General features: G+C 41.4%; 1 protein-coding gene across 8 annotated transcripts in view; it reads left to right on the forward strand.

Annotated features, from left to right (window-relative positions):
- FOXP1 (forkhead box P1) overlaps window positions 1-24,910 on the forward strand; it is a 177,612-nt gene that overhangs the window by 52,237 nt on the left and 100,465 nt on the right. The window contains exon 1 of one of the 8 annotated variants that reach the window (XM_004091771.3): window positions 15,396-15,494. The exons of 6 other annotated variants lie outside the window; for them this stretch is intronic. The gene's annotated coding sequence lies outside the window, so the exon portion shown is untranslated. Of the gene's footprint in view, window positions 1-15,395; window positions 15,495-24,910 lie in introns of those variants that run through there. One more of the 8 variants, XM_030802011.1, reaches the window with a different exon arrangement.

Genomic DNA, 24,910 nt, shown 5'->3' on the forward strand with positions numbered 1-24,910 from the left:
TATTTAAAATTATTCTACCGGCACTATAAATCAGAACTTTTCCCATTATATTGCTGAGGAACATTTATGACCTGTTTAGACAGTTTTGATTTATAGGTTTAGGAAACAAGAATATAGAAACCATTGCCAGGTTTTAATTTGGAAATTTCTTTAGCTACGTCTGTTTCTGCAGAAAAGAGAAACAGAAAGCTGGTAGGAGAGGTGATTGGAGAGGTGCGGTCCACGCTAATGATTCACAAGAAAGAGAAGCACAAGACCTGATTTGGGGGTCCTTCTCTGAAATGAGCAATTGGCGTGTCCTGTGCGTGTTGTTTATACTTTCTAGGCATTATTTTTAAATGCTGGTTCTGTGTAACAGGTGCCTAACTCTGAGTGAGTTATTTAAGTTTCTAGACCTCAGTTTTCTCATCTATAAAATGTAGACTGAAAACAGAATCTTCATAGGGTTATGGTAAAGATTAAGTAAGCTCGCTCATCTATGCATTCAAAAACCTTTGTCAGTGAAGCCTCTGCTGAGAGCCAGGCACTGTGCTGGGTGCTGAGTGAAGGTGGCAGGAGGAGGCAGGGCCGGACCTGTCTTGGTACAGGTAATAAGTGGGAATAACCCCACGCCTGGCGTGGGTGATGCATGAGAATAAGCCCTGATGTGAACAGGTCTTTTAATTGTCAAATAATAACAATAGCACCCCAGTTTAGATGTTGTGAAACATTGAAATGCACACATTTAGAAAACTGATCACAATATCTCTCAGATGAATATGATCCAAGAAATTCAGAGATAATAGAAATTGTCTGTGGTGAGGGAGGATGGGGAAGAGTTAACATGCTGAGATGAAGAATCAAGATTTTTTTAAAACAAAGTCTCAGCAGGCTGAAGTTCTCGATGAAAATGAGAAAAAGATCATTAATGGGCATGAATGCAAAGCCGATACCACGGTACTAGTGTAGAGTGAAGAGCTGTAACTTAACAGCAGTTCGTGTGACAATTAGTGAGGGATGATTGTAACACCAGTAGGAGCCAGTTGAGACCTAGGTGGGGGGCAGGGGCAAGGACTTTAGACTGTATTAATAGAATAATGAGGAGTTGGGCTTCTGTCCTCCTCTGGACTAGAGGGACAGACACCTGTCCCACCATGCTCATTTCTGGGCACTCTATTTGGAGGGGCGCAGGGGCAAGATAGAGTGGGTAGCCTTGCTTGTCACTTACCGAATACTGGCTACATGCTTTAAACAAAACCAGAACCTATTTAGGACTTTAGCAGGAAGGGGCAAAACCAAACCGTGAGTGGGCGTGGTAGGAAGCGGGGGAGTTACAGTGCAGGCGTTCCATAGCATCCACTGGTGGGATGAACTTGGTTCGTAAGTCTGTAGTTCCCAGAATCCAGGTAACGAAAGAGAAGCAAAGGTCACACTAGCTCTTGTGCTTCCGAGGAAAAGGGTTAAAGTTGCCACTATTTATGACTAGTGGCTTCAATGAAGTCTGGGCTGCAGTCTTCCTGTGGGTCTTTCCTCCTCCTTCTCTTTCTTAGCTGCATCAGTGAAGAGCCTTTGGAGGCAAAACAAAATGAAGTGGAAGCTCCTTGGGCAACGTTTTCTAGTTGCAGGATGTGCTGGTATTGGTAGCAGTTTAGAAAAACTGCTTTTCATGCCCTTCCAGTCTTACGTCCATGCAGAAGGATTCTTTTCATTTGACAAAATTAGCAAGAGAAATGAAAGACAGATGATTTTTTAAAACCCTGGATAGCTGTCTACCTTTAGTAGGTACAGTTTTATAAGGGTAAGTCATTCGAGTTTACTCACAGCCATAAAATGACACTTATTATTTGTGTAATCACTGAATCATGGTTTCTACCCAGCTTTGTTTTGTTTTTTAATTTTCGAAGAGTCTAATCATTGATTCCTATATACAAATGCACTTTTTGCATGTGATGAGGCCACTCAGTCATAAAATTGTCATCAAAAGATTTTAGTCCCTAAACATGGCAATATAGGGATGCTTCTCAATGAATATTCATCTTACCTATAGAGATGCTATTATTTAGCAAGGACTTAGTTACTTTTTCCTTAACGCTATGTGAAATGCACCACAGGTGGAGAAGGAAGAAAGAGCACACAATTCATCTCTCAGAGCTTACAGTTTAGAGAAAATATACAGAGGGAGGCCGGGCGGGGTGGCTCACGCCTGTAATCCCAGCACTTTGGGAGGCCCAGGCAGGAGGATCACCTGAGGTCAGGGGTTCGAGAGCAGCCTGACAAACATGCAGAAACCCCGTCTCTACTAAAAATACAAAATTAGCCAAGCATGATGGCGCATGTCCATAATCCCAGTTACTCTGGAGGCTGAAACAGGAGAATTGCTTGAACCCGGGAGGTGGAGGTTGCGGTGAGCTGAGATTGTGCCGAGCCGAGATCGTGCCATTGCACTCCAGCCTAGGCAACAAGAGTGAAACTCCATCTCAAAAAAAAAAAAAAAATATGCACAGGAAACATAAATGCTTCTCAGGAGGGGAGGAAGTGAGAGGGGAGTAAGGCAAAGAAGAGAAAATAGAAAACACTCATTCATTGGTTTATTCATTTGTTTACAAATTCATGAAGTCTTTGTTGACGAGCGGTATGTACAGGGTTATGTACAACGGCGTTTGATGAGCTAATTCAATATGTAATGGAAGGATGAAGTGACTAGCACAGAGGGTAAATGCTGTAGGAAGTCAGGGAAGTAGGAACACCCCAAATTTAGTGCCATGGTTGGGAAGATGGCTAGGTTGGTGACCTCTTCTCCTCATGTGTATGTGCTTTCCTGTTAAAAAGGATAATTTTGTCTAATAGAGGAATACTTTTTGTTTAGACTTGGCTCCTTTTCATGACATTCAGTTTCACTGTACTATAAACAGGTCTTTAGCTGTCTTTCCCCCACTCCCACTTAGTTCATAAGGAACAAGTAAATAAAAATTAACAAGAGCCACCTTCACTCCAGTACAGCGAGGCTGCCTTAGGAGAGAGTGCACTAAAAAGAGACCTCAGGGTTCAGGGATTGACACCTTGCTGCAGAATGGGAGTGACATGTGAAAGGTCAGTGGTAGCCTTGACTATGCCGTTTTTGTTAGAGTTCTATTTCCTCTTTTAGACATCTAAGAAGGATTAGCATACAGGTCCTTGATGTTTTAGAAGTTTGACCCTGCTTGGATGTGAGCTCTCTTCAGGCTTTCTTCTACTTACTTGTGTAATAAGATAACTATGTCTGACGTGATATTATTTAAACACTTGGTGACTGAAATATCTAACCCATGAGCCCATGCTCCATAACTTTGTGTGTTCCCAATCCCTGTGTGAATGTTAGATTAACCCTTCAAAAAATCCAGAGGCATATTAGAGATCCACTGACTGAAACATCTCTGGCTTAGAAGCTTAGCAATCACAGTTGAGAGCGTGCCAGGATAGGAATAAAGAACACCAAACTCTGCTAACTTGGAGGAAAACTACATATGTGTGTTTGACCCAGCTGAGGTCAAGACTGGATGAGATCATGTTAATCATGGACATGACATGGATAAAGAAGAACAGAGACCATGCTCAAAACAGGAGGAATGAGAAGAGGAAGAGATAAGTAAATTTTTGAGATAAGAAATGCAGGTGAAATTGGGAAAAAGAAGAAAAACTATTCATCTCAAAGGAAGGGAGCTGGAGCATGAATTATAATCACCCCAGCCACACCAAATCCTTCACATTCTCTGGTATTCTGACTCATGTTGTCTGCCATCTGAATGTTGGCACGTGCCATTCCAGTAGCTCAGATGCCCTTCCCAGTCCTGCCTGCCCATCTCCCTAGGGCAGAGCATTATCCTTTCATCTTCAGCATAACTCTCGTCTTATTCTAGAAGTTCTCTTTTCCCCTGAGGCCAAGGTAGGAGCCCTTCTTTTCTGATGTCTGCGTATTTACGTATTTGTTAATTCAGCAAATGATCAAATGATGGTAAGAAAAGAAAAGAGATTTCCACTTCTTCCTTCGAGTTAATTGGGTATTGGGAACTTGAAAAATAATCTTAAGTCAGCCTGTGAAACCATGATGCTATTTGGGTGCAAGCTGAGCCCTCTCTAGAGCCAGAGTGGCTAGGACTACATTGAAAGCCAGCCTTTCTGGAGACAGGCTCCACCGTGAGTAACAAAACATTGAACAAATATAGGCCGAAGATTCCATAAATTAGGTCTGATATTGGCCAACCTACTTGACACTTGGGGCAGAGACGCCTCCTTAGAATATCTCAGCAGGGCCTGGCACAATGGCTCACTCCTGTAATCCCAGCACTTTGGGAGGCTAAGGCAGGAAGATCACTTGAGCCCAGGAGTTCGAGACCAGCATAGGCAACATACAGAGTCCCTGTCTCTACAAAAAAGAAAAATAAAAAATTAACCTGGCCTGGTGGTGCATGCCTATGGTCCCAGCTACTGGGGAGGCTAAGGCAGGAGGATCCTTTGAGCCCAGGAGGTTGAGGCTGTGGTGAGTCATAATTGTGCTACTGCACTCCAGTCTGGGTGACAGAGTTAGACCCTATTTGTTAAAAAAAAAAACAAAAAACCCAGTGGGTCCCTGAGAGCTCAGTGTTTAGCAAACCACCATACTCCTTCACCACATGCAAGTGATGAACTGGCTGGGGTATGTAGCACACCGCAACCTAGAGATTTAAGTGGGACTGCTATTTTGCCTCTTGTAGGTGAGTCTTGGTCTAGTGACCCTGGTTAAAGAACAAAACAACCAAATGTCTTCTTCCATTGTTTGGCTGAAGGATCTGCCGCTGCTGAGTTAAATTTTGGAGTGAGGATCAACAGCACCTACAGCACAAAAAAATAAGAAGTCTAAGAAACTAAAATAAGTTTTGGCTTTTGTAATTTCATTATAGCAAAAGGAAGAAATTGAAGGAAAAGTGGTGTGTAGTAATAGTAATAATGATACATTAGGAAGCATTTTAAGTGCTTACTGTGTGCCAGCCACTGATCTGTTTTATCTCATTTAAACCTTGTGTGGGTGAAGTACTAAGATTAGTTCTTTTTTATAGATGAGGAAACTGAAGTCTATAGAAACTAGCAATTTCCTAAATGTACAGCCAAAGAATAGTACCACCAGGATCAGAACCAATGGCAGTGTCTTTCCAGAGTCACCATGCTGAATTCTCTCCTTGCCTTTTATGATTAGAGACCAAATAAGCTCCGCCACCCTGATGTTTCATGTTTACATCTGAGACACTGTGTATTACCAGGAGAACTCAGGCACTGAGGCTGCTGGCCTCTGCCTGGTGCTCACTCATGTGTCGGAAGGAGATGAGAGAAGATCATCGGTGTCTGTCTGCCTCTCTTTCCAGCAGTGCAGATGGGAGTATAAGAAACTGCTTAATCAAGGAGAAGTAACTCAAAAAGAATGCATGAGCCCCTGGTCTCGCTCCCTCGATCTTCCCACTCCCACATCCAGCCAGCCCAGTTGTGGGTTGTCACTGTGGATTCCTGTAAGAATCAAAGAGGACATCAGAATTTTAACTTTGTGTTATTTTAGCTTCTATTCATGCTGATGAATCGGTTACACTTGGTCACATTTATTTTCCATGGGAGTAAGACTGAAGCAGCCCCTTTGTTCTCCCAAGCTTAGTTTTACCCCCAAGCCTAGTCTTCAGATTGTCATATGGGATAGAAGCCTTGTTTTGGATTCATTCAAGTCCCAACACCCCACTGACTGGCTTCAAGATACTGATTAAATAATTTAAGCTGGCCAAGTGCAGTGACTCATGCCTGTAATCCCAGTACTTTGGAAGGCTGATGTGGGTGAATCACCTGAGATCAGGAGTTTGAGACCAGCCTGGCCAATATGATGAAACCCTGTCTCTACTAAAAATACAAAAATTAGCCAGGCGTGGAGGCAGGCACCTGTAGTTCCAGCTACTGGGGAGGCTGAGGCAGGAGAATCGCTTGAACTCAGGAGGCAGAAGTTGCAGTGAGCCAAGGTTGCACCACTGCACTCCAGCCTGCGTGACAGAGGGAGACTCCATTTCAAAATAATAATAATAATAATAATAATAATAATAATGTAAGCTCTTAGAGCCTCAGTTTATCTGTCTGTTAAGTGGGCACAATAATACCTACTTCATAGGGTTGTTTGGAGGATTAAGCACTTTTATAGGAAATGCCAAATGCATCATACATTCCCATAAGTATTGCTGTATTTCTCAGCCATCTTGTTACCAGGCACCAACTCTTCCCTCATTTTCCCTTTCTTTGTCAAATCCCATGCCAAGGTCACAGTATGTGCTTCCCAGTTTGTGATTGGTGGCTTCTTTAGAGGATTTCCTGCACCTCCCTGTTCATGAGTGGCTCTGGTCCTTGTGATGTTAGCATTGTCTCAAAGTTGCCCAAGCTCTGTAACCAGCAAATGAATAGGGTCCCTAATGCAGGAGACTGAGCCCTGGAGGACACAGTCACATCCCAGCTCTTCCATTCACCAGCCAGTGGACCTCAGACGAGTCCCCTAACTGTGAACAACATTGGAGGGTTTGCCAGACACTGTGTACTTGCCATACGTTAGATCAAGTATTCACACCAATGCTCTCAAATCAAGAGACATTAATTTAGAAGTTGACACCCCCTCGGAACATAATAACAGAAACATCTATCTACTCTGAGGCAGATAATCATTTCCACTTTACAAATGAGGAAATGCCGATAATATAAACTTTTGCAACTCACCTACATTGCTGATGAGTAACAAATACTGGATTCAAACTCACATCTCTTCTGCTTCAAACTCCAGGTAGCCTTCTCTATGTGCAGTGGAGGTTATAGGATTCTTGTTTCATAGGTTGTCGTAAGAATGTTGACAGGGCTTTGCAGACTTCAGAGATACGGGGGATTGCTATTGCTGTTGTTAAAATATAAGCCCCAAGGCAGGAAGAGGTCAGGATTCACATGAGGTATAGAGAAGGGTGTAAGCAGAGAACAAAGTTAGAGGGAAGAGTAAGTTAGTAGCCCAGTGGGATGGGTGAATGGATGAAAAAGGGTGTCAGAGAACAGTTAACCACAGCGCGCCCTGATTTCAAAGGTCCGGCCTGTTGGATTGTGACATTACATAGATGCGTTCTGACCCATCTCAAAAATTGGACATCGCTGAATTTAATTAAGATCAATTAGACATTCCTCCTATTGTTCAAACACACAATGCCTTATTTGTTTGAAAAGAGGGAAGTTTTGTATGACCTGAAAGCTTCCTGCTTCATCTACTGCTTTTCCTCATGAAGGATGAAATGCCATTTGAAATAATAAAAAATAAATAATTGGCCTGCAGGCTAGACTACATTTCTGTATGCATTTTCTTGAGACTTTATTAAACTGTTAATACAAAAGGGGTCTGATGTCTCTGTGAGATTACTCTTTCTTCCAAATGTCCCTTGCAATCCAATTTAAACCTTAGCTGTGGCTTCAATCTGAGAAGGAAAAGGCACCCCCATCAGTAGCAGCCACCAGATGCTTAAAACTCATTTCTCCTTGCCAATATGCAACCAACAGAAGCAAGCAAGTGGTTTGGTGAGGCTGGATTGGATATTCAGAAATCCTTTTGGGGAAAGCAGGCATAGTTGAAACGAAAGAACCAAAGTGGTTAAGGAAGAGGATGAAAAAGTCACAAGCACAAAAAAACATAAATATGTTTAGAAGTCAAGTTGTTTTAGAGTCTTCATCTGACCCCCTCAACTAAATCCACCAAGTCTTAAAGCATGTATGTGACTTACTGTATGTACTACAAGTTGTTGATGTTTCATAGGGCTTATGACCTAGAGAATGTCCCAATAAAGGTTTTCGGTTGTTTCCCAAAAAACATTTTTTTCATTGTTGTTCCCTGACTGATTGTAGACATGACAGTGTTTGAGATTATTGAACTCTAAAATCCTATTTATAATTTTAATCCATATTTGTGGTGGTTCTGGTTTCATTCATTCATTCATTCATTGTAGAGATGGGGTCTCACTCTTGTTGCCCAGGCTGTGAAGTACAGTGCAATGACGTGATTGGGGCTCACTGCAACCTCAACCTCCAGGGCCCAAGTGATCCTCCTGCCTCAGTCTCCCGAGTAGCTAGGACTACAGATGTATGCCATGCCTGGCTAATTTTTAAAAATATTTTAGAGACGGAGTCTTGCTGCATTGCCCTAGTTGGTCTTGAACTCCTGGCCCCAAGTGATCCTCCTCTCTCGGCCTCCTGAGTCAGTGGGATTACAGGCATGAGTCACTGCACCCAGCCCTATTTCTGGTAGTTTTACATAGGATCCTAATTGTAAGCAGAAAATACCTAGAGATTAGTCCTTTGCTAATGTAAAATGTGCACTTGGTACATGATAGGTGTAAGGATAGCAGTAATGATAGCTGTCGTTGTTGTCATTGTTATTGTTAAACTACAGAGGCCGGGCGCAGTGGCTGACGCCTCTAATTCCAGCACTTTGGGAGGCTGAAGCAGGCGGATCACCTGAGGTGTTGGGAGTTTGAGACCAGCCTACGCAACATGGTGAAACACCGTCTCTACTAAAAATACCAAAATTAGCCAGGCATGGTGGTAGGTGCCTGTCATCCCAGCTATTTGGGAGGCTGAGGCAGGATAATCGCTTGAACCCAGGGGGCAGAGGTTGCAGTGAGCCAAGATGTGCCATTGCACTCCAGGCTGGGTGACAAGAGCGAGACTCCATCTCAAAAAAAAAAAAGAAAAAAAAGAGATTATAGAGAGATCTCATCCATCTTCCTCTTTGTTTAGCTGAAATGTGCAGGCGCAGAGAGGTGACGTGACTTGCCCACAATCACACTATTATTCCTGACAAAGTCATTAATAGAATCCTAAGTCATATCTAGTATTCCTGTACTATCTCAGAGTTAAACAGCCTGCCTGAGGCCACTGTGGACTAGAAAAGATGTGCTGACCGCTTCAGCGGCCTGTAGATGAGCCCCAGTACTTGGAGCTGTCTGGAAACTACATGAATCGTCAAAGACTGGGAAGTGGAGACACCCAGGGTTGCTCACCTGGATGCCTGTGTCAGATTCCATTCCTGAGTTCTTACACACACCCTCTCAACCTCCCTCTCCCACCCCCTCCCCACTAGAACTGGCCTTACAACCTTTTTTTCTAGAAAAGGAGACAAACCTTGAGACTTTTATATGGTCACTCTTCAAGACAGGGTGTGAGCGTCTGTGTAATTGGTGACTATTAAGGAAAGAAAAGCAAGCCATAGCGAGCTGCAGAGCCCCAGAAAATGTTTTCTGTGTAGTGGTTTCTATGCCACACAGTGTGGAAGGCAATTATCTTGGAGGGGATTCCACAGCCCTGTGCCGGCTTCCCCGGTGTAAGATTTATTGTCGGCTGGATTGGGTGTTCTTTATAAGAGCATTTACTCGGCATCTAAAGCGCTGTCAAGAGTGCTACTTTTGAGGTTGCAACTGCTAAGCTTCATTTTCCCGTCTTGGAGATATATTTTTGAAATGGTGTGCAGGGATTTGTACAGGCCTTGTGCTTCCCATTGACACTGACAGGAGTTGCACTGTTAAACCCCAGCACGCTGCTGCAGAAATTTACCCCCTAATGCCCAGAGCCCTCCTTCAGCTGGGAGTCTGGCCCACACGTGCGCGGAGGGTTCCCGTAGCAGGGGGAGAGTGCCCTTGTTTTGTGTAAGTCCTACCAGCTAATCAGTCTCAAAGTTGACTGTTTTCTTACTGAAACAAAGGATAAGCCAGTACTCTTCTTTTGCTTTTTCTCTTCCCTTTTTTGGATCTTAGGAATGCCAGAAGAAAACTCGAACTGCGAGTCAGTCATATATACTGTATCATGAAACCTTAGGGACCACTGAAATGGGAACAGTGGCCCATTACTGCTAAGAAGGTGTTTTATTGAAAATGCGCTGACTTGCTCTCCCCGGAGAGTGAGCAAAAGAAGGCAAGATGCCCAACAGTAATACAGGTTGTTCTCTTAGGCGAGCTAAAATATCGAGTTTGGCACTCCCCTGCTGTGAGCGAGGAGGCAATAGAATAGACGAATGTGCATTTTTACATTAAAAGTGCCATATTTCACTAGGGGTGCTCCCCTTTCTCCCCCCCATTTTGTTTAAATGTCTTAATTTATATATTCCAGTTAATACTTCATTACATGTCCTTTCTCTGTCTGGCTTTAAAAGTTGTCTTTTGAATAAGTCGAAGTAGTCAAAATTTCCTAATCCTGGCAGGCTTGCCAGCAGAGGGCAGGCGTAAAGAAGGTTTTGACATGAGGGTGTGTCAACCTAGGGTCAGAGGAGGGTGGTGTTGCATGGGAGGAAGATGTGTGAGCATTGTTCTGAGGGCAGGATGGGACACGCTCCCTTTGCCTCTTTGCAGGCCTGCTGCACACCACAGATCTATGGAAAAGCTGACTATACTAAATAAAGGTGGTCAGTTGCCTTTATCTGATATTCAGCGATTTCTACATAATTAAACGTTAAAAAAAATTAAAATGTAATTTCATTCCCCAAGAGCCATCTTTTCTTTCCCCTTCAGTGCCCCATTTCTGGTTATGCTTAAAAATCGAGGGTTTGCCTGTGGGTGGGCCAAAAATCCTGTCACTCTTCGGGAGGGAAATAACAAATTACACTTGGTGGTGGTGGTGGCAGTGATTTGTCCCCCCTGATATCTGAAGGATACAGCACTTTGGGACATGCTCTACTGCCCCAAAACATGTACCTTTTCAGGGACTTTGCACACTTTAGTGTAATCTGTTCTAACCCCATGGCAGAAGCAGTCCATTAACAAATTTTACGTTATGTTAAAACAGGGGATTATAGTTTTATCATAAATAAGAGAGGGTAATTTATTACTGTCAAATGCACAGTTAGGAAAGGATGTTGTCATTTTTCTTTTCTGTCAAGATTTTGTTTACCTCTGATGCTTATGAATGCTTTTAGAGTAAGGGGTTTGTCTTTAGGTTGATGTTTTCCATAGCTCATCATACTTATAAGTCACCTGAATGTTGACATGTCACACTGTGTATATACAAATTAACCAGAAGCAATGGCATTATAAAATGTTGCGTTACATGAAAATGCAAATGGCAATTTGGAAGATGCATTAAGGGGAATTTAAACTCCTATGGAACAGTGCGAACTCAGTATTTTCCCTTGGCCAAACTTGCAGGCACAGAAGAAAAACAACATAATTAGCTTCATTGTCAACATACGCATAACAGTGACATAAACAATGTCAATATGGAGCTAACTGCCTTAGCTCCCTGTAGATGGATGATGTATTAATTTATATTTTTAAGTAAAGGCACTGCTTAAATCAAGACAGAATGGTGGTTCCTTGGAGACAAATCCCCAGATCTCAGGAATGGGGCAGTGCTGTTGCAATTTAGTCACTCTAATTGGCTGCCCCATTGGCATTCTTTGGAGAAATACTTAAAGCAGTCCTCCTTCTGGGGAGGCAAGCTTCCCTGGGTAGGCCAGCTTCCCTGGGTAGGCCATCAGGCATATTACTGGGCTTGCATTTTGTATTCCTGTTGCTTTAGCTTTTTCTCTCCGGCAATGGAATCAGTTGGTTGAATCTCTTTAAGTTCTGTTATTTCAGAATATGTCCTGGATACGCCATTAAATTAATTGGAAAGGGGAAAGAAAATGTGTGTTGTGTTAACACAAGTGTTGTTCAGAAGAAGACAGCAAACTTGAATTAAGGTTTTGGCCTGTGATCACACAGTTGATTTTTCACCCCATGCTCCTATCCTTTCTCTAGTTATTTCCAAGCAGCTTCTGGCAAAGCAGGCCTTTCGTTGGAACTGAGGACCACGTGGACCAGGGACCACTGCTGTATCTGCCTCACCACAGGGCCATTCCTGTGGAATGGACATTATTCACATGGAATAATGTCCTGAGGAGTGGCTCCTCCTGACTCTTCCTTTAATACATCTTATCTCCATTCTCAGCTCTGAATGGGCAGTAAAACCTTTCACTTTCTTCTGTGTTCCAGGCTAAGGCTCAGCAGAACCAAATATAATACATGATTTTAGTCCCAGGTGTGTTATTTGGTGGTTAGAGTTTGGTGTGGGATCATAGTAATCTGTTCTTAAGTGCACAGCCAGCTGCACAATGGACTCATTTAGCAACTGACAGGTTTCTTAATATGTGGTGTTTGAACAAGAGCTGTATCTGTTGTGGGTGTTAGGATGTGGGCATCAAAAATATTTTTAAAGTATGGTATTTAGCATTTCTTTTACTCTTCCTTAAATGTTGGCCTACCCCTCAAGATCCCCTCCCCCCCCACCACAGGTATTCACTTTATATTATTATGGCTTCTCTTTTTCTATAATTATCCAGTATCTGCTTCCTCTTGGAGGCCTGTAGTATGTTTTATTTTTTTATTTTATTTTTTGTTTTTTGAGACAGGTTCTTGCTCTGTTGCCTAGGCTGGAGTGCAGTGGTACAATCACAGCTTGCTGCAGCCTTGAACTTCTGGTCTCCAAGTGATCCTGCCACCTCAGTCTCCCAAGTTGCTGGGACTGTAGGCATGCACCATCACACGTGGCTGTGTGTGTGTGTGTGTGTGTGTGTGTGTGTATTTTTGGAGACGGAGTCCCACTATGTTGCCCAGTGTGGTCTCAAACCTCAAAGCAGTCTTCCTGCCTTGGTCTCCCAAAGTGCTGGGATTATAAGTATGAGCCACTGCACCTGGCCATGTTTAATTCTTGGGAGAAATCACTTTGCTTCTCTAAGGCTCAGTTTCCTCCTCTGTACAATGAGGGCTGGAATTTGTGTTCATATTATGACAACTGCATGAGACTGTTAAAACACCCACAATCCAAAATTTGTTTGTCAGCCTTTTTTATTCAGCTTTTCTAAAATGACCTGGTGCTCATAGTGATTAATAAGTGGTTTTAACAAAGTCTTCTGAGTTACTATTGGTTTTAACATTTTATATTATACTCCACTTATGGAAGTTCCAGTTCTTCCTGAATCCCAAACACAAGGCAAGTACACAGGACCACAGGAGTTTAGAATTAACCAAAGTGGCCTGGGCATATGTAGTTTATCCAGGTTTATCACTGATGGGACATTTCCTTGCCCATAAGTAGTCTCTGAGTCACCATGTCATCTGTCTGTCTGGAGAGAGGGCGAGATGGGCTCCAGGTGGCTTCTAAGTTAGTGTGCCAAGCCATTTCCCTCTCTCTTTTGTCACCTCCCCCTGACCCAAACCATCAGCCTTTAAATGCCACCTCCCCAAGGGGCCTTCCCAGACCCCTCCTCCTAGAGATCTCCTCCTTCTTTGTGGTCCCATGGTGCTTACAGCCACCACCGTGCAATTTAGTACTTGAGTAAGCACTGCATTGCATCACTCACTAATTATTTTGTTTAAGGCTTGTCTCCACAGCTGGGTCATGGGCGTCTGTGATGTTTTTTGTTTGCTTGTTTATTGTTTGTTTTGATGCACCTGGAGACTATTAACTGATAAACACTGACCTGCAAAGGAGTTAGTCCACCTTCTAAAAGCATGCATGAGTTTTATGGATGCCTCATGAAGAACTTAGTTTCTAAAATAAAAATACATTGCATATTCAAAGTACATCCCAGTTTTTGTTTATAAACATTAAAACTCAATTTTAATACTTTGGGAAAAACAAAGTCACTTGGGCGTTTTGAAATGATTCTTTCCACTTTCTCCCTGTACATTGATTGGAGAGCACTTCCTTTATTTTTATTTCCTGCCGTTGGGGCTCTCTGCCAGCCCCTCCGGAAAGAGCACCTTTTCTCTTTAAGAGTCAGAACTCTACTGATAATCAGGGGACTTTCTGGCAGATTTAAGGCCCTTCTACCCCCCAAAAGCGCCCTTGGTTCTCTGTTGAATATTCATGAGAGGGTGGGGTCACATTTTGTGACCTGAAAAAAACCCATTAATAAATTTGGTATCTGACATAAAAACACTTTAGGATGAAGAGCGATCTGCGCTGTGCCCATTTAACATCTGATCATACTTTGATGGTCACTTCGCGCTTGTCTCTTTTACAGCCAGAGTAAAGAGGGAATTGGCTGCTCCCCGCTGACCCTGTTGAAATTCAGGCATTTGCTTGATTGGAAATATTACCAATATTCTTTCCGGTCTGTAGTAACCTGCATTTAATATACTTCACATCAAAATGTACTTTGAAGCAAAACTCCTGGGATTACTGGGTCAGATTTTGTTGCCTTTTTTTTTTTTTTTTTGAAGGCAAATAGGTATTCATTGATGTCACACTATTCCTTTTCCTCTAATATTTTGAGAAAAAGAATAAAAATGTGTGTGGAGATTTTGTGTGTGTGTCTTTAAAAAATATACAGGCCAGGAAGTTTTTCTCCAAGTTTGAAGGTGGTAAATAGGTGATTTTTTAGAGTCGCCGAAATGGACTAGGTTAACCTGACGCTTAAGTCGTGTCAGTTGAGCCAACAAAGTTTAGCATATTGTTGACTTTTTAAAAAAACACTATACTCAGCTTCCAATAGCCTGAAAGAGCAGTGACTATTTCTAATAGAGAAGGTCATCCTAAAGTGCTTATTGAGAGTAGCTTTTGTTGTTGCTATTGTTGTATAAATAAGAAAGGAATTTAAAGAATTATTTCTTAGCAAACGTGTGGCAGATGCTTTCTTCGGCAGCTGTCGTTCTAGAGGGGAAGTCGCCTGGTTCAGCGACGAGGCACGTTTGGTTGTTATTTATTTCCACCCCGCGTCGGCTTAGTTTTCCTCGGTGCGCACTGGCACACTTTGGCGAGACCGACTCTGGGAAAGAAAGGGGTGTGGGGAGGCCGAGGCTCTGTGAAACCCCCGACGTGAAGCGAAAGTTCTCCTCCCAGGGCGGTTTTCGAGGAAAGCGCTTCTCTGCGCTGCCTGGGAGACCTGCGTCCCCTCCCGAAGCCGAACAGTTGCTCCGAGCAGTCGGCTTGGCGCCGCGAGCGCCGGGTGCCCCTCTTCGGCCTCCCGGGTTTCTCGGAAAGGTTAGGACAACTCTTTTGTCAGTTTCAAAGACGAAACAAACACGCCGCCCCGCCGGCAGCCCTGGCCCCGCAGAGCCCCGGCCAGAGGGAGCGGTGCGCGCCGAGCCCGGCCGACCCAGACGTCAGCCGGAGGCGGGTCACCGGGTTAACAGCTATTAAGTGGAGTTGCTCTCCAGACAAAAGCAGGGTTGCACTAGAGCGTGATTTCACCTGCCGCGCGGAGGGGGCCGGGTCGCGCGGGCGCGGGGCGCGGGCCGCGGAGCCCATTGTGTGGGGCGCGGCGCGGCGCGGCGCGGCGCGGGGTGTTTAGAGGCGGGTTGTGATTGGTGGAGCAGGGCGGGGCGGGTGGGCGCGGCGCGGCGCGTCTTGTCAGCCCGCGAGCCGGAGCGCCCCTGCGCGCGTGCAGTCCGCCTGCACGCCGAGGCCGCCGGACCCCACGCCCGGCCCGCGCGGGCGCCCCGAGCCCGGCTCCGCGCGCCTGGCGGCTACATGGAGAGTGTCAGGTTGGTCCTTCTGATTGATCTTTGCCGGTTTCGCTCTCCTTCCCCCGGCTCCGCGGCGCCCGCTTCCTGGGGGCCTCGCTGGGGAAGGCAGGAGAGCCCGAGGGTTCTGAAGTTGAGTCTTTTAAAAAAATCATCCTCATCCTCGCTGTTTACCAACTTGGGTAGGAGTTGCGCTCTGGAAGTGGAGGCGGGGAGGGAGTGGAGGGGCAAGAAAAAGGAGCTGCAGGCCTGTGGGTCCTGGAGAGAGATTACCCCCCCACCCCGTGCTCTCTGGCTCACACTCTCGCTCTCTTTTTTTAAATGTTCATGGGTGGGGTGTAGTTGAGAGTTGGAGGAAGTCCTGCTTGTGTGTTTCTCTCTCTCTCTTTTTCGTTTGCGATTCATTTTCTGCCGGTCTGGCCTTCACGCAGCCACTTTGGTGAAGCCCTCGCCATCACTCCGTTCGGGGGACGTATCTGGGGTGTGATTTCTGTCACTTTCAGAGCGTGTGAAATATACAAGGAGCCTCCATCTCAGTGTAACCCATGTGGATGTTTCTTTGCTTCTGATAGTTTGTTTCTATATCTGTCTAGGCTATTTTCAGCTTAGCTGTTCAAATTCGAGGAGTTCACACAGTAAAGGGGGAGGGAGAGGCACAGAGCCCCACACCGGAGCAGGCGAGCGAGCGAATGGAACACTGGCAGGTTGGGGATTCTAAGCCTCTGTTGCATTACTTGGCTGGTTAATTAAGTAGTGAGCGGGGTCTGGGTTCGGACGTGCAGCAGACTGAGGAATTACCACGGGGTACTCCCAGCTGAACCGGCTCTGAATGTAGCTAACTCAACTGTCAGAACTGCAGGAAAGACGGTCAGTGAAAACGGGACTTTTTCTCCCCCTTCCTCCACCAAGTATGGTGATGGGAAGGAGAGGACCTTTAGGAAGTGGGTGGTAAAGTTTTAGAGCAAAGTACATATAGACTCTTCCTCTTTGGGATTAACTCCTTCAAGTCCTGACAGTTACAAGTAAAATATCTAGTAATTTTACATTTTTGTCCAAACAAACCAAATGTTCTAATCAAACCAATTTAAAAATGCAAATCACCTCATTTCCATAGATTCCAGCATTCTAAAAGTGACACATTTGGGGGAAAAATTAAGCCTGATAACAGGAAATGTGAATCATACTATCAGTGACTAATCTGCTTAAGAAAAAAATAAGTTACGTTTATTTTATCATTAGGAAGTCAGTGTTAAGCCAGATTTCTTAAAAGTTTAAAGCAAGTGGCATTTTTATTTTAAAAGCGGCCCTGTTTTGCTGTTTTTGTTTGTTTTTATATAATGAGTTTTCGAAGAGGAATGTATATATGCAATCAGAGGTGGTTTATGTGGTAAAGAGCGCAAGCTAGCATGTCACTGCCAAAGAGCTGGAACATGATCACATTAAGATTCTAGTTTAGGGTTTGATGTGTGTGTTGCTGTTATTGTTGTTTAAAAGAATACAAAGCTTGCTTGGTTATTAAGATTGACCACTAAGTAAATCAATTGAAGACAGAAGCACGTTGTCCTAATTGATGCCCTTTGCATAAATTGAGAAAAGGTCTATATCTATTTTATGTGATTCTTTGTAGCTGCCTGACACATTTCAGTGAAAAGTGTGTAAAAATGAAACCAAAATACAGACTGCCTACCCAGAGACACTGGCTGACTTACTGTAGGATGTGATAGAGCTGAACTGAAAACGCATTCGGCTGACACTTGATAATCAAAGTTGATTTATTGTTCATTAGTACTGCATTAGCCCTTTCAGGCAAGACAGTTATTTGTGTAGTTGCCTGTCAAGAGTGAGACTGCAAGCACCTGTCATTTCTAAGGCATGAGATAAGCAACCAAATATTAAGAAGATGCAAATAAAAATATATTTGACTACGTAAAGGGGCACTTAGTAATACATTTTTTTTTTTCTTTAAAAAGATAGTATGGGTCAATACCAGCCTGTAAGAAAGAAATCTACTGAGGATTATTTTTTAACCCTAAGAACGACTTATAGAAGGAAAGTAACGGGCTTTATATTCACCCATTTGCCTTAAGAACTTTGTTTCCTGCCCAAATGTGCAGCTTGTCTGACAAAAAGTCGGTTAGTTAAGGAAATGAGAGGCGCATGTCAATTATCTAATCCGAGTAATTTAGGTAAGGTAGGCTTTCTGTTTGTTTTGTGTTAATAAACATTTTATTAAATGAAACTTGTAAGCATGGGTTGATTACATGAAAATGTGATGGCATCATGGCTAAGCTATGATAATGTCGGCTAATAATGTCAAGTGCATTTTCTGCAACATGTATCACTCTCGATTTTTTTCCTCTTTCCCTGGAAGGGAATGATCTCATGACATATAATAGAAAACAACCTCAGTGTCAAAAGAAAGCAAAATTAGCGAACTTTTGTCAGCAGCCATAGAAACGCGGATTAACTCATATTTTTCCAGGGATGGAATGGAAACATTCTGCATGAGGATATATAGTGTATTGTCTTCTCTGAATTTTCATTTGACAGGGATTTTAGAGGCTGTGATCTTAATTAAATCTCAACTAGCTGAAATAATGCATCTAAAGGCATGCAGTGTTGCGTAACCTTGCTCAGTTGGTAAACCATAAATCATCAGAAAGCTTATGATAGGAATGGTTGAATTTTTTGTTGTTGTTTGTAGTTAAATGTACCTTAAAAAACAAAACCCTTACCGTCACTGCCTTGCATTTACACGTTGTCAGGACCTGTCACTTGAAAGATAAACTCTTCTATGACACTGACCAGTTCTGCAACTTTTCAGCCAACCTCCACACAATTGGAAGATACGGTGAAATTAAAATCTAGATTAATTAAAAACAATGAAAGTTCAGTTTTGTCTTGGTTAATGTGGCAGAAACGTTGTTTGAGTTACTATGTTTCTGAGACAATCAGGAGAGAATATTGTGACTAGCTTCTCAGTCTGTACTAACATTTGAGTAAAATTTGAATTGGCAAAAAGGAAGATTGGAGGAATTTATTTTATTATGTGGTTTCGTTGTAGGTGAACATCACTAAAGAGAACCTGAAAACCACGTTCTTGGTAACTGGGCAAATACAGTGGTCAGTTAGATTCCACTTCAGGTAGTTCATCATTCCTTGATTTACAAACAAGGGATAACGTAGCAACAGTTGATCGAGAAGGTTAGAGTAGATAAATACATAAATTGTGTCTGTGTGTTACATTTTAAAATATGCATTCAATGACAAGGAATTATTAAACAGGTTTATTAACTGTCAAGGTTTAATAAATTATAATGCTTGCAAATATTAGGTTATTTACTTTTAGTGCCTCAAATAGATAGTTGTAACTGCTGCAGTTTTTGATTTATATATATGCTTGAGTAGAAGGAACTACCTACATAAAAAAGTTGAGAATGCTGTCTTGTGATAGCTTGATTTCATATATCTTTGCACGTAACATTTCATATAAGACTAGAAGCTGTAGCTCTCTTGGGGCAAAAGGGTAGCTTTATGTGTATCTGTATGGCTAGATTTGGGGATAGTCTTAACACTGTAAGCTAAATTTGTTGTTTGGTAAAAGGTTTGTTTTCTTGGAAGCAGCGTATTTCTGGACTCTTGTTTTAGTCCTTTCAGAGCATGCAATACTTCCCTCCCACCCCCATCAAGTGACATTTTGCATTCAGCCTTATTTTCTTTCATTTAAAAAAGAAAACTCAGGTATCTCTTAGCTAAACAAGCCTTTGCAGATTGTGGGGATTTGAATTATCTGAGAAGAGCTAATCTGGGCCTCTACTTTTGGATTGTAGGAATGCTCTTCATTGAGTCCCTCTTCCAATCTGTGAGTTGTTTGAAGAGAAATTAATTTCGAAGGAGAAAAATGAATACTGAACACATACATTGTGCCTCATTTTCAAATCCGGTTAAAAGCAATTAATCAATGAAGATGCAGGCTAAATGTTATGGTGAGCTTTTTAGAATACCTTGGTATCATGTTTTAATTTCTAAGCTTTATCTTGCCCTTAAATCTGAAACATCATTGTTCAAATAACTGAGAACAAGGTAAATCAACAACATCAAAAAGGTCGGCTTCTGTGATTTCTCAAGGGCTTGTTATTTTGTACTTCCCAATTCTATTTGATGTCTTGACAAAACAAGATGACACAGGGGAGAATACATTAAATTTTGATTTTTTTCATCTAACCTGTTACAGTTGTGGCAGCTTAATTTCTTTTACTTTTTCCTGAAGATGGCTTTTTGTACAATTACTGTAATTGTCACACCACTTCATGAGGCGGGTCTGTACGGGTTTCCCATTTGCCTTGATTTTACTAGGTATTTTTGAACATATTTTGACCTTTAACTTATGGGAAGCTTTTGGTTGGGCTTTGTACTTCATTAGAAATAAATCAGTGAATGGTGAGATTGTCAAAGAAGCAACTGATGTTTTCTCATTAGAATCTCATTTGCACCCTTTAGCTTAACTGTGATGTATAAGGTGAAGGTGTTGGGAATAGGCGTGAGAAAGTACAATTTGAGAAACTTGAGTTGTAATTCTTTTTAAAGAGTGATTGCACCCTAAGTAAGGCCTTCTAAAACTTTGGAAATGGTCTAATTTTGGCCTACCTGTATGTTGAAATTCAGTTATAGTCCCTTCTCCCTTTCAGTAATATGGGAAAAAAAATACATATTTGCAGTTAAGCTCTCTATGAAATTTTCTGTGCTGATTAAATCATGAGAAAGCAGAGCTACAAATTTAATTCTTAGTGTTAGAAAAATCTTCTTTAGACAGAAGATAGACATTATATTTTTCTTCATTTAACAGTAACTGTTGATCTAAAACTGTATCCACAAGTTATCTTTTATTTATTTTAATCATGTATGTGTCTCAGATAGGATGGAAACAGTTGCTGTCTCTTTCATTATTTTTGAGTAATACTTCAATTTAAGAGAACTTATTTAGCCAAGGCCTCTTCCTTTTCCCTTTAAGAACTGAAGATCTGTGGATAGAATGTTTTCTGGGGTACCTTCTTGGAATAGTTCTCCCCTCCTCCCATTTGCAGCACTTAAAAATGGTTTTTGTTGTTGTTAATATAAAATGCCATAGCATGTTTAATTCACATGCACGAAATTGTTCTCCATCCCAGCCACAGGAGAAAGTGGTTGAAGTAGGAAAGAGAAGGCATTTTCTTGATTTAAATAATAATAATAGTTGCTAGGTTGAAAGAATCAGTGCTTATTGAGTGATTATTTTCATGTGTAGCTTCCATTGTTTCCTGTATTTAACAATTGCTAATGGGAGAAGCGATTTAATTTATGTAAACTTTACATTTTTATGCAAATGAAGCTGATATTTATTAGAGCTAAAACAATTATACTGGCACTTAGTGGAGTAACCTTGTGTGCCTGGGAAATGTTAGAGGAGAGCAGCTGATGTTCCACTGATACATCTGCTGTAAACAAATATGCATTTATGCCACTTTTTAGAATTTAAAGACAAAAAGAAGAGCTCGGAGAGCATTGCTGGAGGCTGCTTATTAGGGTTGATAACCTGAAATAACTCCTGATTGGCAGGCAAGCCTTGGCCTTACAGTTTTTTTTGTGAAAGAAAGATAGCCTTTCTTGATAGAATGTAATAAACAATATGATAAAAAATGAAATGCTAATTGCATTTTAAAGAGGTTTTTCGCAAAAAATTTTTTAATAGTTGGTTGTATTGTTACTGAGAGAACTGTTATGCTAATGACTGACTACCTAGATGATTTTGCATTAATATAATAACCATTACCTGCCTTAGTGCTTTGTACAGTATTGTGGCAAAATAGCTAAGCCTAAAGGAGTTACACAAAAAGCAGAATTCCATAATGAAACAGAATTATACTTTCCACATAAATAGCATGCTTTTTTTTTTTATTTTATAAAGACCGAAATATTATGTCAGAAGTGTGTTTTCTTTCCTGGATGGTAGTTACTTGCATGGTACCTGGTTGGTTGATTTTGTTTTGTTTCTTTAATACCATGGAGAAATAGAAGCTTTCTAACTTCTGTTTGCCAATACATCTGTTGTATCCATTGGCTTGTTAATTATGAAAACTTGTTTTCCACAGGGAGCCAGAGGTGATGATGTTTAATTTTCTTCTATACAGGCTAGCTTGTATATGGTCATAAAAAACTTGGCATAGTGTTTTTTTGTTTTTTTTTTTCTCTCTCTCTTTTAATGGAGCTATTTTCTCTGTTTGGTTTTGTTGTGACATTCTGGAGCCTTCTAATTTAATTTGTTTTGCTCCTGTTATTTGATTAACCAGGTGACACTGCCAAACCTGGTCAGTTATCACCCAGATACAGAGCCTGAAGGCTAGAATGGAAGTGAATTTCCTGGGACATACACGTGGTGAATGATCAGAGGGTAAAAAGAGTTTCTAAATTATTAACGAAATTAATAAAAATGAAAGAGTGTTTAACATTTTTTATCTTCTCTTTTTATTATTTGTATACACAGTGATTATGAGATGATACCTGATGTGCAAAATTTATGTGTATGTGTACTAGGTAGTGTTTACTTATAGTTGACTGGAGTGTAAACTAAAGAGAGAAAAAAATGATAACATGTTATTTTCAGTATTTATATTGTGTCTTCTCCGCTCCCGCCCAATTCCTTCAATTGTCTCCTAGGTTAGAAATAAGTATTGTTTCTCTGAGTGTTTTTATTTGTTTGTTTGCTTTTTAGATTTTTCCCTTCCCATCATCTACCTTTCCCCATTGGGCGTTAAAGGAAATAATATGGCATATTATTTTAATAGTCTTTCAGTATTCAGATGATAGTCATTTTGAAGAAAAAACCATATCAGGCAGAATTTACACAGCAGTGTGTATGAGCTTTTAGCAGCAGTTGTTAGTGCTAACACCGTTTTCCCATTTTGCTGGTATTAAGGTAGCAGCAGGCCCATACTAGCAGAGCTGTGATGGCCCAAGCACAGCTGTATTTCTGCCATTCCAGCAGGTTTGTGTGCACCTGGGATCGGCCACACCCAGTTGGTATCAGTCAACAGTGTATCATGCCGTGTGTTTTTTTAATTCATGATTTCCTCTTGAAACTCCGCTGAGGAGTGTTAACTGTGTGCGTTTTTTTAAATTCAGTTTTGTATGCTAGCATTCTTTAAATGTCTGCCAGAAGTTTAATTTGAATTTCTGATCCCTGAAGGCAGCTAGACAGAATCATTCTAGTTCTTCATAAATTGCCTTCTATGATTCATTGTTAACTCATAAAACATACTCATTTCTATATACTCAAACAGTTAAGGTAGTTACAGTATCGGAAATTTTTTTTTTTTGCCTTATATTTAAATCGTCTTTTGAGAAAGAATTAGCTTGAACTCCCAGTTAAGGCATGAGCCCTGTAGCACAGAAAACATCAGAAATAAGTGTTTTTATCTCAAGGAGGTTAAGGTAGAAGGCATGAAATCTGAAAAGAAAAAAAAAAGTTTCGTTTTTACTGAATACTCTTAAAGAGGGGCCCATAAATATTAGAGTGCTGTACTTAAAAACTCACATGACTGTTTTAAATACTATTGATTTAAACCAGTGGCTAGATTTTATGAATCAAAGTGTAATTTCGAAGCTTTGGCCATATTTCTCAATGCTAAAGCACTCTCTCTTGTGTGCCTTTAGCCGCTTTCCAGACATTCAACACAGGATTAAATGATAGTAGTTACAGTGATCAATAGGTTAAGACTGCTACAATCACTCTTGCCGCTAATGACCTCAGTAGTAATGGGCAATAAAGTGTGGGCTGTAATAGCCTCTCGCTGGTACTGCATGCCCTTTGATTCCTAGTATTAGTAGGGACTAGCTACATGAAAAAGTTGGACGTTGGGAGTTAAGGGAGTGGATATATAGGCTATAATTCTTAACTATTGAAAGCCTTAAAAACTGTCCTCAGATTTTTTTTTTTTAATTTCTTTTCTACCCCACCATAGTTTCTGGTCTATTTGAATATGTTTGTTAAAGCTTTCCATAACCTCTTTTCATGATATGTTAGGACAGAAACGTTGGGGAAATCTCGGTTTTATAACATTTGTAAATGAAGCTGGAGCCCACTTTGGAGGCCCAGAGCTAACTGGCGTGAAAACGTGGTTTCAGATAGTAAAAGCGAAGTTAAGGCCATCAGGATATAATAGCCCACTTCTGATTATTCAGAGACTGATCAGCCCGTTTGGAGGATTACTCAGGCCTCTTGCTTCCTTCCCTCCTTTGGCAGTGCCTGCTGCTGTAAAGCATATTATTACTCATCAGCACCTCCATCAAAATGTCCAAAAGGAAAAAGAAGGGGAGACTGAAGTTCGTTATCCTGTTCCGTAACTGCAAAAAAAGGAATAAATGATTATGGGAAAAGGAGATTTAAACCACTGGTTTGATGTCAGCCTTTAAAAATTGTCTGTATAGGTATATGTCAGTCCTTTCCATGATTCCCCCTTTTGTTATTGACAGTTAGGGGACAATGTTGTTTCTCCTTTAAGAAGATGCTTCTAGTTTTACCTGAGTTAAGGGGAAAGAGTATTTTAGGAGACATATGTAACTTTTAAAATCAGTTTTACTGAGGGATGATTTACATGCACTCTAATATACTGATTTTCAGTGTCTAGTTGGAAGAGTTTTGACGATTGTATACATGTGTGTGAGCACCACCTCAGTCGAGATATGGACATTTCCATCGCCCCCAAAAGTTCACCTGTGCCCCTTTCTAGTATAAGGTTTCTATAGCTCTTTTAAAAACAATGACCAGGAGGTTATTTCTATGATGATTTCTGCTGTAACTCTGTTAAGTTCATGTTCATCACCAGTTTAGATTTTACACCACCCTATTCCTGTCTGTTTTCCTGTTCATCACCATCAGAAATTTGGCTCGAGAATATTTATATTGTACATCATCCAAGAAACGCAGAGGAAAAAAGAAACCTTAAACATGGTTCTTTTGTTGGCTTAATCAAACCTCCCCGTATGATGATGCAACTCTCAAGGAAAAGTAAACTTCTATTGTGATACGCTGGCTTTAGCAGCTCAAAGGATACCGATTGGCACCCAATAGATATTGAAAAATCCGAAAAGTTTCTTCTGTATGAAGACAAAGTAGACTAACTGGAATTAATTTGTAGATGGTTAGATGTTCTGATAATGTCTTCCTGGTGTTTGCCCTAAACTGAATGCAAGTTCACTGTTCCAATCATTGGTGATATTTCGTGCTACAAATTATCTTTTTAAAAGGATAATTTATCCATTCATATACATCTGTCCCATTTTGCATATGAAAATATTCAGACATGCCCATCTGTTTTAAATTACAGTGTATCTACATCTACACTTAAAAGGCCACTGGAATAAGAAGAATTCATGGATGACCTTCCAGAGCTGGGTTAATG

The sequence above is a fragment of the Nomascus leucogenys genome, chromosome 21 (genome assembly GCF_006542625.1).
Source record: "Nomascus leucogenys isolate Asia chromosome 21, Asia_NLE_v1, whole genome shotgun sequence".
Lineage (NCBI taxonomy): Eukaryota > Metazoa > Chordata > Mammalia > Primates > Hylobatidae > Nomascus > Nomascus leucogenys.